Source organism: Rutidosis leptorrhynchoides, chromosome 1, assembly GCF_046630445.1.
Source record: "Rutidosis leptorrhynchoides isolate AG116_Rl617_1_P2 chromosome 1, CSIRO_AGI_Rlap_v1, whole genome shotgun sequence".
Taxonomy (NCBI): domain Eukaryota; kingdom Viridiplantae; phylum Streptophyta; class Magnoliopsida; order Asterales; family Asteraceae; genus Rutidosis; species Rutidosis leptorrhynchoides.
In genome coordinates, this window is record NC_092333.1 from 135,839,477 (window position 1) to 135,853,856 (window position 14,380).

The 14,380-nt window shown below is 30.4% G+C and overlaps 1 long non-coding RNA gene across 1 annotated transcript; it reads left to right on the top strand.

The window, feature by feature from the left end:
- Positions 1–235: 235 nt before the first annotated feature.
- Positions 236–12,724, top strand: LOC139865526 (uncharacterized). Its single transcript, XR_011765025.1, has 3 exons — positions 236–439; positions 565–620; positions 12,333–12,724. It is a non-coding gene; the product is annotated as an uncharacterized lncRNA (long non-coding RNA).
- Positions 12,725–14,380: the final 1,656 nt, after the last annotated feature.

Sequence of the window (14,380 nt, forward strand, 5' to 3'; positions counted from 1 at the left end):
TTTTATGGTTCTCGTTTGAACTTTTGGCATAGAGGTGAGTTCAAATGAGAACCAAGAAAATTGCGAGAACTCTGAGAACCAATTTAAACCGTTTGATTGATTAGATCGATGACTAGGATTAAATGTATTATTTATCAGTTTATAAATATTAAATTTATACTAAAGAGGGTTTTTTGGAATAAAAAATGCGACGGAGCAAAACCGTATGTGTAGTTGAGAAAAAACAGGAAAGCGGTTTCAATTTTTAATTTAATAATGATAAAACATCCTCTTAAAATCCCTAATTGATAGCCTAACTATCGATTTGGAGTTGCTTTTTTTTTTGGAAAAAAAACCCTGTAACTGGATTATATACTACTCAAATTCGTATATCTGGATTGTTAGCATTCAAAGAGTCGACAAATCAAAAGCATATAATTATTTCATTCAATCGTTCAAGGTACGATTTGTTTAATTGATTAATTTTTAATTATTTTTATACTTTAATTTGAATGGTTTTATTTTTTTTTTTAAATTTTTTTTTTTTTTTTTTTTTGTGTGTGATAATCATTGTATATTTTACAGTGATTAGGTCATGGATGCTGTAGAGAAAAACTCCAAAAAAGATTATAATGTTTCAGGTATGAAATTCTCTGATTACATTTAATAATCTATTTCGTGATTTTTAATTATAATAGAAGATTATGTATAGTAACAATTCCACATGTTAAATTTATGCGTATCAGTTCACTTGTGTTCGTATGGACTTGTTTAGTTGGCAAAATTATGTTTTTGTGTTTATTTTTTTATGCTATGTGAACATGATAACTTGTGTTGTGTGAAATTGTTCAGTTGTTTAATTTTTTTTTTTGAAAAGCATATATATATATATATATATATATATATATATATATATATATATATATATATATATATATATATATATATATATATATATATTAATGAAATAACCAACCCAATACAAGAGTGAGCATGGACCATAGATCAAGCCCAAAACTCACACAAAAAAAATCACATGTTCACGAAAACAAAACTTGTTTGCGAGTATAGCAAACCTAGTATTTTACAAGAGAAACACAACTATGAACTATGAATATAGACACTAGGATCACTCAACCACGTAAGCCAGTCTAATTTTTTCCCCCTCAATCTTTGCGAGATCCATTCAAATGATTTTATTTGAATCTCGTTCAAGGCCACCGGCATGTTCCAACTTTTACCACGAAAAACTTTATTATGGCGATTTTTCCAAATATAATATGCACACACCCATTCCACCGCTTGCCAAATCTTATTACCAACACACAACATTGAGACCGAAGCGTTACCTCGAAGGATTTCGTTGGTACTAAGATTAGAGAAATTTCCCAAACGGCACCATCCATATATCCGATTCCATAAATCGAATGAGTGTTTGCAAAAAATTAGAGAATGATCCACCATTTCCAAGTCATCGTCGCATAGGGGGCATCTAATGGTGTGTAGCTCTATTCCTCTTTTATCAAGCTCGGTTCTAACCGGTATCCGTTTTTTTGTTGCCCGCCACATGAAAATCTCCACTTTTTTTGACACGAAGTTGTTTCGGAGAGTTGCATGTGCATTGTTGCTGCTCGTGAGGACCTGTTCGTCAATAGCATCTGATAAGATTTTAACTGCAAAGCGTCCGTTTGAAGCTAAACCCCATCTCCAGCAATCTTTCTTTCGATGGTTGAAAGAGAAACCTGCAATAAGATTTACTAATTCGACAAGCTCGCTGTTTGTACGTCCCGTAGGAGATCGCGTCCAACTCCAGTTTGTGGATATATCAGCATCACCAATAATGATTCGATCAGAGATTAAAGCGTCCTTCGAACTTTCCAATCTAAACAGCATGGGAAACTTGTTTTGAAGTTTGAAATCACCGATCCATTGTTCGTCCCAAAATGCCGTTGATGACCCGTCTCCAATAAACTTTACAAAAGAATTTCGGAAAGGAATATTTAACTCATCAATTTCGGTACCTGCCATAATGATATTATGCCAAAGACCTAAAGTTGTGGAATGATTTGCATCAAACCCCAACCCCAAGCCACCATGCGCGCCATGAATACTACTAATGATTTTGACCCAAAGAGCATCGGTTTCGGTTTTAAACCTCCACCACCATTTTCCTAAAAGAGCTAGATTTTTACTTTTTAAAGACCCGATATTTAACCCCCCATTCCCATAAGATGATAAGACATGATCCCATTTTACCCATGACATTTTTGAACCCGAAAAAGACCCGCCCCAAAAAAAGTTACGCCTCACACTCTCTAGCAATTTTATCACACAAGACGGGGCACGGAAAAGCGAGAAATAATACAACGGGAGACTACTTATAACCGATTTAATGAGTACCAATCTGTGATGACCCGGAGATTTCCGACCAAATTTAAACTTAATCTGTAAATGTTTACGACACGATAAGCGAAGTCTGTAATGTTGAGTCACCAAAATTTTGAACCGTTTCATACATTCATGTAACTTCGACCATTGCCGACGATTCACGAACCATTGTTTATAAATAAATACATATGTGTATATAAATGTAAGTATATATAATAATTGGAATTAAATGTAAGTAAGAATACAGAATAATTAAGTTACTATTAAAATAAATAATATATACATATAAATTCTAAACATGAGTAATATTAGATATATTAAATTATAAATAGTAAAGATTTAATAAGATACTGTATTATAGATATTATATAATTAGTAAACATGATACAATAAATAAATTATAAAAGTAATTATAAGGTAAAAATATAATTATTAATATAGTTATTATTACTTTCATGATGATTAAAGATAAATGCTAATATTAAACATTATTATTAGTAAAGATTATAAATTTAATAATTATTATGGTTATTAAAAGTATTATTATTAATGTGATTACAAAAATTAACATCTTATTAAAGATTGTTACTAACATTATTTTTTATTAGTATTATTATTAATATTATCTTTATTATTAACATTACTAGTTTTGCTAAACAATAATATTAGTATTACTAATAATATTATGTTTCCTTAATATGTAAAATACATAAATAATTAGATATATAAATAAGTAGATACAGATATATACAGATATATAGGTATGGTTAAATACAAATATATAATAGGAAATTAGTTTTTATTTTTAAAGATAATAATTATTATTATTAATACAATTATTATTAATACTTATTAATCCATATAACTACAAAAACTGTTTTAATCTTGTTCATTGCTGTACAATCTGTCGATCTAATTGATATCAATATCACAGATAAGTTAAAATCAGTTAGAAATTGCTATCACCTTTTATTTTATTTTTATTTATTCTGTACGATTAATTGATTTCCTTGTCGATTGTATCTTGCTACAAAACAACTACAATTGAATCTGGTACGGTTTAAATATCTCATTTACATTCTTTATAAGAGTAGAGTTGATTCAGTAAAAAGAAGAAAAAAAAATCAATTAATGAAACCGTTTATCTATGTTATTGAGTCAAATGGTGAAAAACTCGAGTTCAAATTGTTTTTCAAAATCTAATAATGCAAAAATGTTAGGAATCCCTTACTCAATCTTTCTGTAAAGATTCAAAACCCAATTCCTAATATCAAGTTCGAATTTTCGAGTCAAACTTTAGTTTCAAAAAGTCAAACATCGTGTTCATCGCGAAATTCGTAATCGTGTTGAAGTTTTTAGTTCAATTGATGATTACAAAAGATTCTAGGTGTGATTTGAAACTTAACTCGTGTTATAACCTTGGTCTATAACCCTCTCGAAATCAAAAAGTGAATTTAAAAAAAAAAAAAAAAACAGCAACAGCAGTAAGCTGTTTAATAATTTTTTTTATTTTTTTTCTTTTCATTTTTAGATAAATATAAACCTTTGTTTGTGATTTTAATTTGTGATGAAGAATTAAAAATCATTGTTTAGAAGAACTGAGGAAAAATCAAGTTCTGTTAGATTATAGAAGAAGAAATAGGACAACGAATATCAGTGTTAAAATCATTTAAGTGTAAGGATAATCAGAAAAATAAGAGCAGCGTGATGGTTGGGTCTTTGATTAGGGAACAAGAGGTCACAGGTTCAATCCCTGCTGTGCCACATTTTTTTTAAAAAAGAAGAACCAGAATTGCTGTTGGGCCGAGAATTTATTTCTATTGGGCCTAACAAACCCCATCCAAAGTACCGGATGCTTTAGTACTTCGAAATTTATATCATGTCCGAAGGAGGATCCCGGAATGATAGGGGATATTCTTATATGTATATTGTGAATGTCGGTTACCAGGTGTTCAATCCATATGAATGATTTTTGTCTCTATGCATGGGACGTAAATTTATGAGAAATGAAAATCTTGTGGTCTATTATAATGATGGAAATGATTATTTATGTTAAACTAATGAACTCACCAACCTTTTGGTTGACACTTTAAAGCATATTTATTCTCAGGTATGAAAGAAGTCTTCCGCTGTGCAAATTGCTCATTTTAAAGATATTACTTAGAGTCATTCATGACATATTTTAAAAGATGTTGCATTCGAGTCGTTGAGTTCATTAAGATTATTATTAAGTCAATTATAGTTAGATATATTATAAAATGGTATGCATGCCGTCAACTTTCTATGTAATGAAAGATTGTCTTTTCAAAAATGAATGCAATGTTTGTAAAATGTATCATATAGAGGTCAAGTACCTCGCAATGTAATCAACTGTTGTGAATCGTTTATAATCGATATGGACTTTGTCCAGATGGATTAGGACGGGTCATTAGAGTTGGTATCAGAGCGGTGGTCTTAGCGAACCAGGTCTGCGTTAGTGTGTCTAACTGATAAGTCGTTAGGATGCATTAGTGAGTCTGGACTTCGACCGTGTCTGCATGTCAAAAGTTTTGCTTATCATATCTAGTCGGAAATCATCTGCTCATCATCCTTAGGAAATTACCTGCTTATCATTCTTAGTCTAGACACATCTTACTGCAATGATTGCATGAATAGTGTATAGACAAAATTCGTATCTTAGCATATCTGCTAATTCATATCTTAGCGTATCTGTTACTGTAAACGTTGCCTGACATTTTCCGTAGATTCCTCCGTAACTTATGGGATTTTAGTATTATATATGCATATGTAAATTATGTATTGCAGGATATTAATCTACATCCTATAATCTATTTCTTGTCGAAAATCCTTCATCTGATCGTACGAGATGAATCCCTCAACCAGTTGGAGTCCCTCAGATTTCGATAGCTATTCCGATAGTTATTCCGACAGCTATTCCGACATGAATATTCACCTAAGTTCCAAAGCGGTGTCACCAGAATGAATCAACCAATCATCCATCCCCAATTCATCTGATGGGTTCGTAGTCGACTTAATCAATGGAGACGCGAAGAAGGTGATCCCTTCCACCAACCGAATTCATCTCTTGGCGAAGAACCTGAAGCATTTACAGGAGAACCTATCAGAAACACCATTTTCACCCTCATTTCTAGAGTAGCTTGACACGATTATATTCTATCTAAAATTCTAAACCTTATTCATTCGCTCGTTCTGACCGACAATCATTCCGGAATAATGGAAGAAGTCAACAAGCTTCGCGCTCGAGTAATCAATTTGGAGAATATGGTGCAAAATTTACCAGCTTCATCAACATCACCAGCACCAACATCAATACCCGTACCACCAACAACACAAGTTCAACATCACACACACCTCAACATCTCATTATGTACCTCGAGCACAATCATCAATCTGCGAATTATTCTACATCATTTATCTTCGTTCGACATGGCAGTTATGTAATGTCTAATGTTTTAGAGATTATGTATTCTAGTTTTGACGGTAAATCAAATGAGATTAATATCATATTAACTCATTAAATCCATGATTACATCTGAAGAAAATATATATGTATATATATTTTCACAAAGATTGTAATTGAAAATTCTTTTGTACAAACTGTTAATAATGAAAATATTTTAACGGGTAGGTAATACCCGAGAAATATTTAGATTTCACATTAATAAGATACACTGTACATTCTTCGAATCTGATTCAACAGTCAGTTACTATCCTACTTACACCCACAGATATACGTATTCGTTCACCACAGAATAACCATTTTCATTCAATTTCATATTTAGATTTTAATTTATCAGAATCCAACAAGTGGCATAATGAAGAAATAATGGACACAATAAAAATTGATTAGAAACAGACTAATTAACAATATGAAATTTTGTTAAGAAACCACGCTAACAAGATCCTAGCTAACTGTTCCTAGCTAACTGATTACATTTTTTTTATCGCAGTTTATTTATCGCAATTTAATTATCGCAATTTTATTTATCGTCATTTAATTTCTGTTATCTACTTTACGCATTTTATTTATCGTCATTTAATTTCTGTATTTATTTTACGCACTTTAAATATCAGGACACGTATACAAGGTTTTGACATATCATATCGACGCATATATATATATATATATATATATATATATATATATATATATATATATATATATATATATATATATTATTTGGAATAACCATAGACACTCTATATGCAGTAATGATCGAGTTCTCTATACAGGGTTGAGGTTGATTCTACAATAATATATATACTTTGAGTTGTGATCGAGTCTGAGACATGTACACGGGTCACGATACGTATTAATTAATTCGAATATTATATATTAAACTATATATGAATTATTGAATTGCTAACTGTGGACTATCAACTATGGACTACCAACATTGGACAATTAAAATGAATTCAAATATTGACTATAACATATGAAACTAAACAATACTTCAAGTTTGCCACTTGATTTCATCTCCAACCTCATTTGTATCTTGACGATTACAATCTGCGTTCAAACCTTTCATGATTCTTGTAAACACCTCAATCGATGGGATGAACCAACCGCACTTCATCTACGGAAGAAAAGATTGATGCATATAGTTACGCACCTGAAAACACTCGAACCTGAGTAAACGTTTAGCACGTATCTGTGCTAACTCTTTTGGCATTGTTATTACCGAAAATAACATTGCAGTCCTTTTTTTTTTCTTTCAAATTAGCCAATTTTGTCACAGCTCCAGCAAATCAACTTCAACTTTCATTCGATTTAGTCTTATTATAACCTCGATATATAATTTTGCCTTTCGTCATCGTTACCAGGGAACCGTTTATATTCCACCACATTACCACTAAACTTACCAGCAACATCATTGATCTTTGACTTTATGAAAAGTTATTATATTCATTGAAATCCTATCATCTACTCATCTGCATCTGATAACTAGAATTGCCGTACCAAACATCGAGAATCAGCAATCAATATTCTGAAATCTCGCAGCATGTCTACATCAACAGTTATATGTAAACATATAACATTTATCTCTTAGAATTATGATCTTCCATTCTGAAATTCTGAAAAGCACCCAGTCTACAAATCAATACCACAAATTCTGAAAAAGCTGAATACAGCGGCAAAAAAAACCGTACATGACCTTAACCGTCGAAAGTTTGATGATAAAGAATGGAGTATTGGAAACATTCAATAGAAAATTTAGTATCGAAAAGCGGATTATGAGAAACTATGAAGGAAACCGTGGACAAATCACAAAGAATAAGTTTGACTTCAAAGAATCCAAATGATTCAATGCCTGCTAAAGTCTTTAGCGAATATCTTGCTCCTTACTCTAAACCCTTACGGACAATAGTTTCTATCATCCTCTGATCTTAGATATTCCGAGGTATTATCGTATCTTTCATTATAAATATCCTCGATATTTCTGAATATGTTTTCATAACTAATCTTATCTGAAATCATTAATCTCTTCGTGCTATCAGTGTTACATCATATAGAAACTGTTAGTTTCTATATTCTGTAAACTTTTGAGCTTAAAATATGAATGTTATTAAAGTAATGTTGGGAACTGAAGCATGAGTTAGTATAATATAATGACACTTGATCAACGTGATTATATTACAGTAAGTCATGCTGAGTTTCTAATGGGACGTGATGATTCACAGATCATAACGTCATCATGTGCCATGTTACATAAATCTTTCATTCTGCTTAACTTCTAAACATATCAAGAAAGTATATTCTTGATAGTTCTATTCTTAATGATTCTGGTAATTTGACAAATCAAATCGTGCTATTACGTCCTTTCTTGTTTAGAACGTTAAGTTCATTCGAAACTATATATCCACGAATTCTGGACCATTACTTGAGCTATTTAATATCGGGAAGAGAAAACAAAAGCATGGAGCTCTGAAATATAAAGGAGGATATAAAGCTCAATAACAACACAGAGGTTACAAACCGTGAATATTAATACGAATAGCAATGTAAAGACACAGGAGAATTAAGAATAGTATCACCCCAAGGTAATAGTAGAAGTAAACAGATTCCTCAGGTGGTAAAAAAAAAAGGAGAATGATCAATATGAATGTCAGAAATATATCCAGAATTAAAAACTAGGTGAAGCATATTGACTGAGGATTTGGAAGTATGAATTAAGGTATAGAAAATGGGAGTAATGGGAAATAATGGAACGAAAGAAGTTCGTTTATAGTGGAAATACCAGACAAAGCAATCGAGACAGATGATCGCATTTAATTATAGAGATCTTAATTTCTTTACTCGCCGAAGAATCAAAACTTTTAGATTTCGAAGATTTTCTTTAAATTCCTTGAATTTCGGAATTCAATCAAGATAACGTCAAAAGTTAAGACTCATCTTATTAGCCCAACCTTAACTCTGCCAAAAGCTAAGACAAATCTTTATCCTTTCATTTCATTATTTTGTGATAGTTTCATTCGTACGCTTCACATGATAGAATCATTTTATCTATGTTACTAAATAATGATAAAACTCTATTTTCAACTCATATTTGTCATGAAAACATTTTTATTGTTAGCCATGACCCCCTCACTCAAATTTCAGGATGAAATTTCTTTAACGGGTAGGTACTGTGACGACCCGGAGATTTCCGACCAAATTTAAACTTAATCTGTAAATGTTTCCGACACGATAAGCGAAGTTTGTAATGTTGAGTCACCAAAATTTTGAACTGTTTCATACATTCATGTAACTTCGACCATTGCCGACGATTCACGAACCATTGTTTATAAATAAATACATATGTGTATATAAATGTAAGTATATATAATAATTGGAATTAAATGTAAGTAAAAATACAGAATAATTAAGTTACTATTAAAATAAATAATATATACATATAAATTCTAAACATGAGTAATATTAGATATATTAAATTATAAATAGTAAAGATTTAATAAGATACTGTATTATATATATTATATAATTAGTAAACATGATACAATAAATAAATTGTAAAAGTAATTATAAGGTAAAAATATAATTATTAATATCGTTATTATTACTTTCATGATGATTAAAGATAAATGCTAATATTAAACATTGTTATTAGTAAAGATTATAAATTTAATTATTATTATGGTTATTAAAAGTATTATTAATGTGATTACAAAAATTAACATCTTATTAAAGATTGTTACTAACATTATTTTTTATTAGTATTAGTATTATTATTAATATTATATTTATTATTAACATTACTAGTTTTGCTAAACAATAATATTAGTATTATTAATAATATTATGTTTCCTTAATATGTAAAATACATAAATAATTAGATATATAAATAAGTAGATACAGATATATACAGATATATAGGTATGGTTAAATATAAATATATAATAGGAAATTAGTTTTTATTTTTAAAGATAATTATTATTATTATTAATACAATTATTATTAATACTTATTAATCCATATAACTACAAAAACTGTTTTAATCTTGTTCACTGCTGTACAATCTGTCGATCTAATTGATATCAATATCACAGATAAGTTAAAATCAGTTAGAAATTGCTATCACCTTTTATTTTATTTTTATTTATTTTGTACGATTAATTGATTTCCTTGTCGATTGTATCTTGCTACAAAACAACTACAATTGAATCTGGTACGGTTTAAATATCTCATTTACATTCTTTATAAGAGTAGAGTTGATTCAGTAAAAAGAAGAAAAAAAAATCAATTAATGAAACCGTTTATCTCTGTTATTGAGTCAAATGGTGAAAAACTCGAGTTCAAATTGTTTTTCAAAATCTAATAATGCAAAAATGTTAGGAATCCCTTACTCAATCTTTCTGTAAAGATTCAAAACCCAATTCCTAATATCAAGTTCGAATTTCCGAGTCAAATTTTAGTTTCAAAAAGTCAAACATCATGTTCATCGCGAAATTCGTAATCGTGTTGAAGTTTTTAGTTCAATTGATGATTACAAAAGATTCTAGGTGTGATTTGAAACTTAACTCGTGTTATAACCTTGGTCTATAACCCTCTCGAAATCAAAAAGCGAAATTTTTTTTTTAAAAAAAACAGCGACAGCAGTAAGCTGTTTAATAATTTTTTTTTATTTTTTTTCTTTTCATTTTTAGATAAATATAAACCTTTGTTTGTGATTTTAATTTGTGATGAAGAATTAAAAATCGTTGTTTAGAAGAACTGAGGAAAAATCAAGTTCTGTTAGATTATAGAAGAAGAAATAGGACAGCGAATATCAGTGTTAAAATCATTTAAGTGTAAGGATAATCAGAAAAATAAGAGCAGCGTGATGGTTGGGTCTTTGATTAGGGAACGAGAGGTCGCAGGTTCAATCCCTGCTGTGCCACATTTTTTTTAAAAAAGAAGAACCAGAATTGCTGTTGGGCCGAGAATTTATTTCTATTGGGCCTAACAAACCCCATCCAAAGTACCGGATGCTTTAGTACTTCGAAATTTATATCATGTCCGAAGGAGGATCCCGGAACGATAGGGGATATTCTTATATGTATATTGTGAATGTCGGTTACCAGGTGTTCAATCCATATGAATGATTTTTGTCTCTATGCATGGGACGTAAATTTATGAGAAATGAAAATCTTGTGGTCTATTATAATGATGGAAATGATTATTTATGTTAAACTAATGAACTCACCAACCTTTTGGTTGACACTTTAAAGCATGTTTATTCTCAGGTATGAAAGAAGTCTTCCGCTGTGCAAATTGCTCATTTTAAAGATATTACTTGGAGTCATTCATGACATATTTTAAAAGATGTTGCATTCGAGTCGCTGAGTTCATCAAGATTATTATTAAGTCAATTATAGTTAGATATATTATAAAATGGTATGCATGCCGTCAACTTTCTATGTAATGAAAGATTGTCTTTTCAAAAATGAATGCAATGTTTGTAAAATGTATCATATAGAGGTCAAGTACCTCGCGATGTAATCAACTGTTGTGAATCGTTTATAATCGATATGGACTTTGTCCGGATGGATTAGGACGGGTCATTAGACAATCTTCCTCCAAATGACATCGATCGCATTTTCCAATCCGGGAGTCGACTTTTGATTTTATCAACGATAGGATTCCAATCTTTTAATTTTCTCATTTTAGAACCAATTGGCAAACCGAGATAAGTAAATGGGAATTTCCCAACTTGGCAACCATAACGATTAGCCACATGATTAACTTCGCCACTTGTTAAGATTTTAAGTATGTTTAATAAATAAAATTTTTACGAATCTAACATTTGAGTTTGCTTTGTTATCTATTGTAGTCTGAAAATGGTCATATGTTAACAATACCTTCAATTAGGTGACAGTCTTATGTTAACTAATGTATTCTGAACATGATCAGACGGTAAAGTCTGAAAATGATGTTAGTTGGAAAATTTGTGTGAATTTGTTAACATATTAATTATGTTAATCAAGATATATGTTCACATTTGTGTGGTGTGTACATGTTCACATTATTTGGTTACATATGTTAACTTGTTTCGGATGAACGTGTGTATAATATTTAATTGTTGTAAGTATTATTTTGTGTTTTGCAAAAGCTAACAATTGGACAGTAGGTAATAGTATTTTAGTTGTTGGCATTGGATGTTCACATGTGTATATTACATTTGTTGATTATGTTACATGTTCATGTATGTATATGGAGTATATTACGGTAGAAGTTAGTTTTTTTAAATAGTGGGGTATGAAGATGTTTAGGATACCATATGACGTAAATATTTTTTTAAGAAGATAACAAATTCAAAGTTTGCAAATTTAGTAAATTGGTTGAGACAGGTTAGTCTCACTAGTATAAAAAATATGTTAATCATGTTATATGTTCACATATGTACTATTGATGTTGCCCAATATTTTATAATGTTTGTTAACATATGACTATCACCTACATGAAGATATTGAGATGAAAGGAAAAACTGAACAAAACAACCAAAAATGATCAGCATGGTGGGAAGATGATGATGATGTTACTTCTAAAAGCAAAGGTAAAAGTAAGAAGAAGGATATTGATCATTAGTTTGAAAATATGGATGTTGATGGTGTTACGAAGATAGACGATGATGGACACGCTAGGGACGAAGTTGATGCTACACTGCCCTCAATTAGAACAAGATCATCACCAAAGCCGCCGTTTAGTGCGATTCAATATACGAACAGAATCCAAAAAGAATGTTTGAAATCAATGGGTTTTGGCTGTATTCTATATATAATCTGCTAACTACTTATTTTATTCATCAAAATAAGTTGCACTTGTACACATTGTGGTATTGTAATACATGGAGTGTGTGGCTGGGTCGAGACATAAATTATACTTGACCTTATTTGTCATTTACCCCGAGAAAATGATTATTAAATTTATTGATCATGAAATGGTAATCATGTAGAACAACCCATCTTTTTTTTTTCTATTTTTTTTTTTTTTTTACGAGGATCTCAAATAAATTTTTAGTGATCTCAAATAAATTTAAGTAAACTATTTGTTGATCATGAAATTAACATAAAAAAATTGACAAATATAAATTATGCAAACATATATAAAATGACATTTAACATGTATGTTAAGCTGGTTTTAATTGTTAACATTTTGATAACATGAAAATGTGCAAGTTGTTCAATAGTAGTATTGTGAAAATGACAATGTGTAGTCTGATGACAATGTGAATAATGTGAACAAGTTTTAAATATGTAGCATCAACATTTAAATTTGTTATTTAAGACACAAACACAATACAATAACCATAAACATGAACAAAAGTGTCTTATTCAATCCCAAACAGATACTCGAAATACTGGAGCAAAATTAACATGCCAATTCAGACCCATACACGCTACATAGTTGCTAATTTGACCCATTCATTGAGCATAATTAAATAGAACCAACCGGCAACCGATACATGCACTAAGGTACATGACTCATTCCAATTCAAACCCAAACACGCTACCAGAAGTTTAATACATCAGGAACGTCTACTCATTCCAAATTATGTAGTAGTAATCTAGAACCAATCGATGCATGCACTAGCATACTTGACCCATGTCTGCATAATGATATCAATAGTGACCCATGAGTTCCTTTTACTACAAAATTTGACCCAAAAACCTGCATGCACTAAGTTGACCTGTTACATCATAGCATCAGGGTGGATTTGAAAAGTACTAAAAATAACCATAATACACAATATCTACACATTTATAACATAAAAAATTAAAGAACAGACTTAAAAAGTACTGAAACATGTTGGAAGCATCAATAATCTTAAAAAAACATACAGTAAAAATGATTCAAAGTTGAAGGATACTTAAAAACGTAGTTAATTCGTTACTGAAAAAAAAAAACATACAAATGTGATCACAAGATCATATAAGCACTCCTGAAACCTATCATGTAATTTAATATGTCACTTACTCTGCTTCTTTTTCAGCTTCTTCTCTTTAATCTTATCGCAGTTTCGTGAGTCATGTTCATCCTGAAATTCTCCATACTTTTTGAACTCCCGTATCTGTCGTTTGCGATATACTTTTCTTCTTGAACAACCAAACGTTTTCGGCCCTGAATCGTTTGATAGGATAACAGTATTTTGTAGATACTCATTACGCAATTCACGCACATCCACTTGATAATCAAACATTTAGAATTAACAAAAGAAAAGAAAAAGGAACGACGAATTTTAGTGTTGATTGTGGAGATTTTGGTGATTGAAATTGATGAATTGTGATATGGGTAATGATGGTGGCGAAATTCGTGTTTGTAACTGCAATCCCAGATTTGAGTATGTAACTGATGAAATTTATTTTGTGATATGGGTAATGATGGTGGCGAAATTCATGTGTTTGTAACTGCTATCCCAGATTTGAGTATGTAACTGATGAAATTTATTTGAATTATTGATTAAAAAAAACGAGAATTCAATTTATAGATGCAATTTACTATTTTATCCTCATG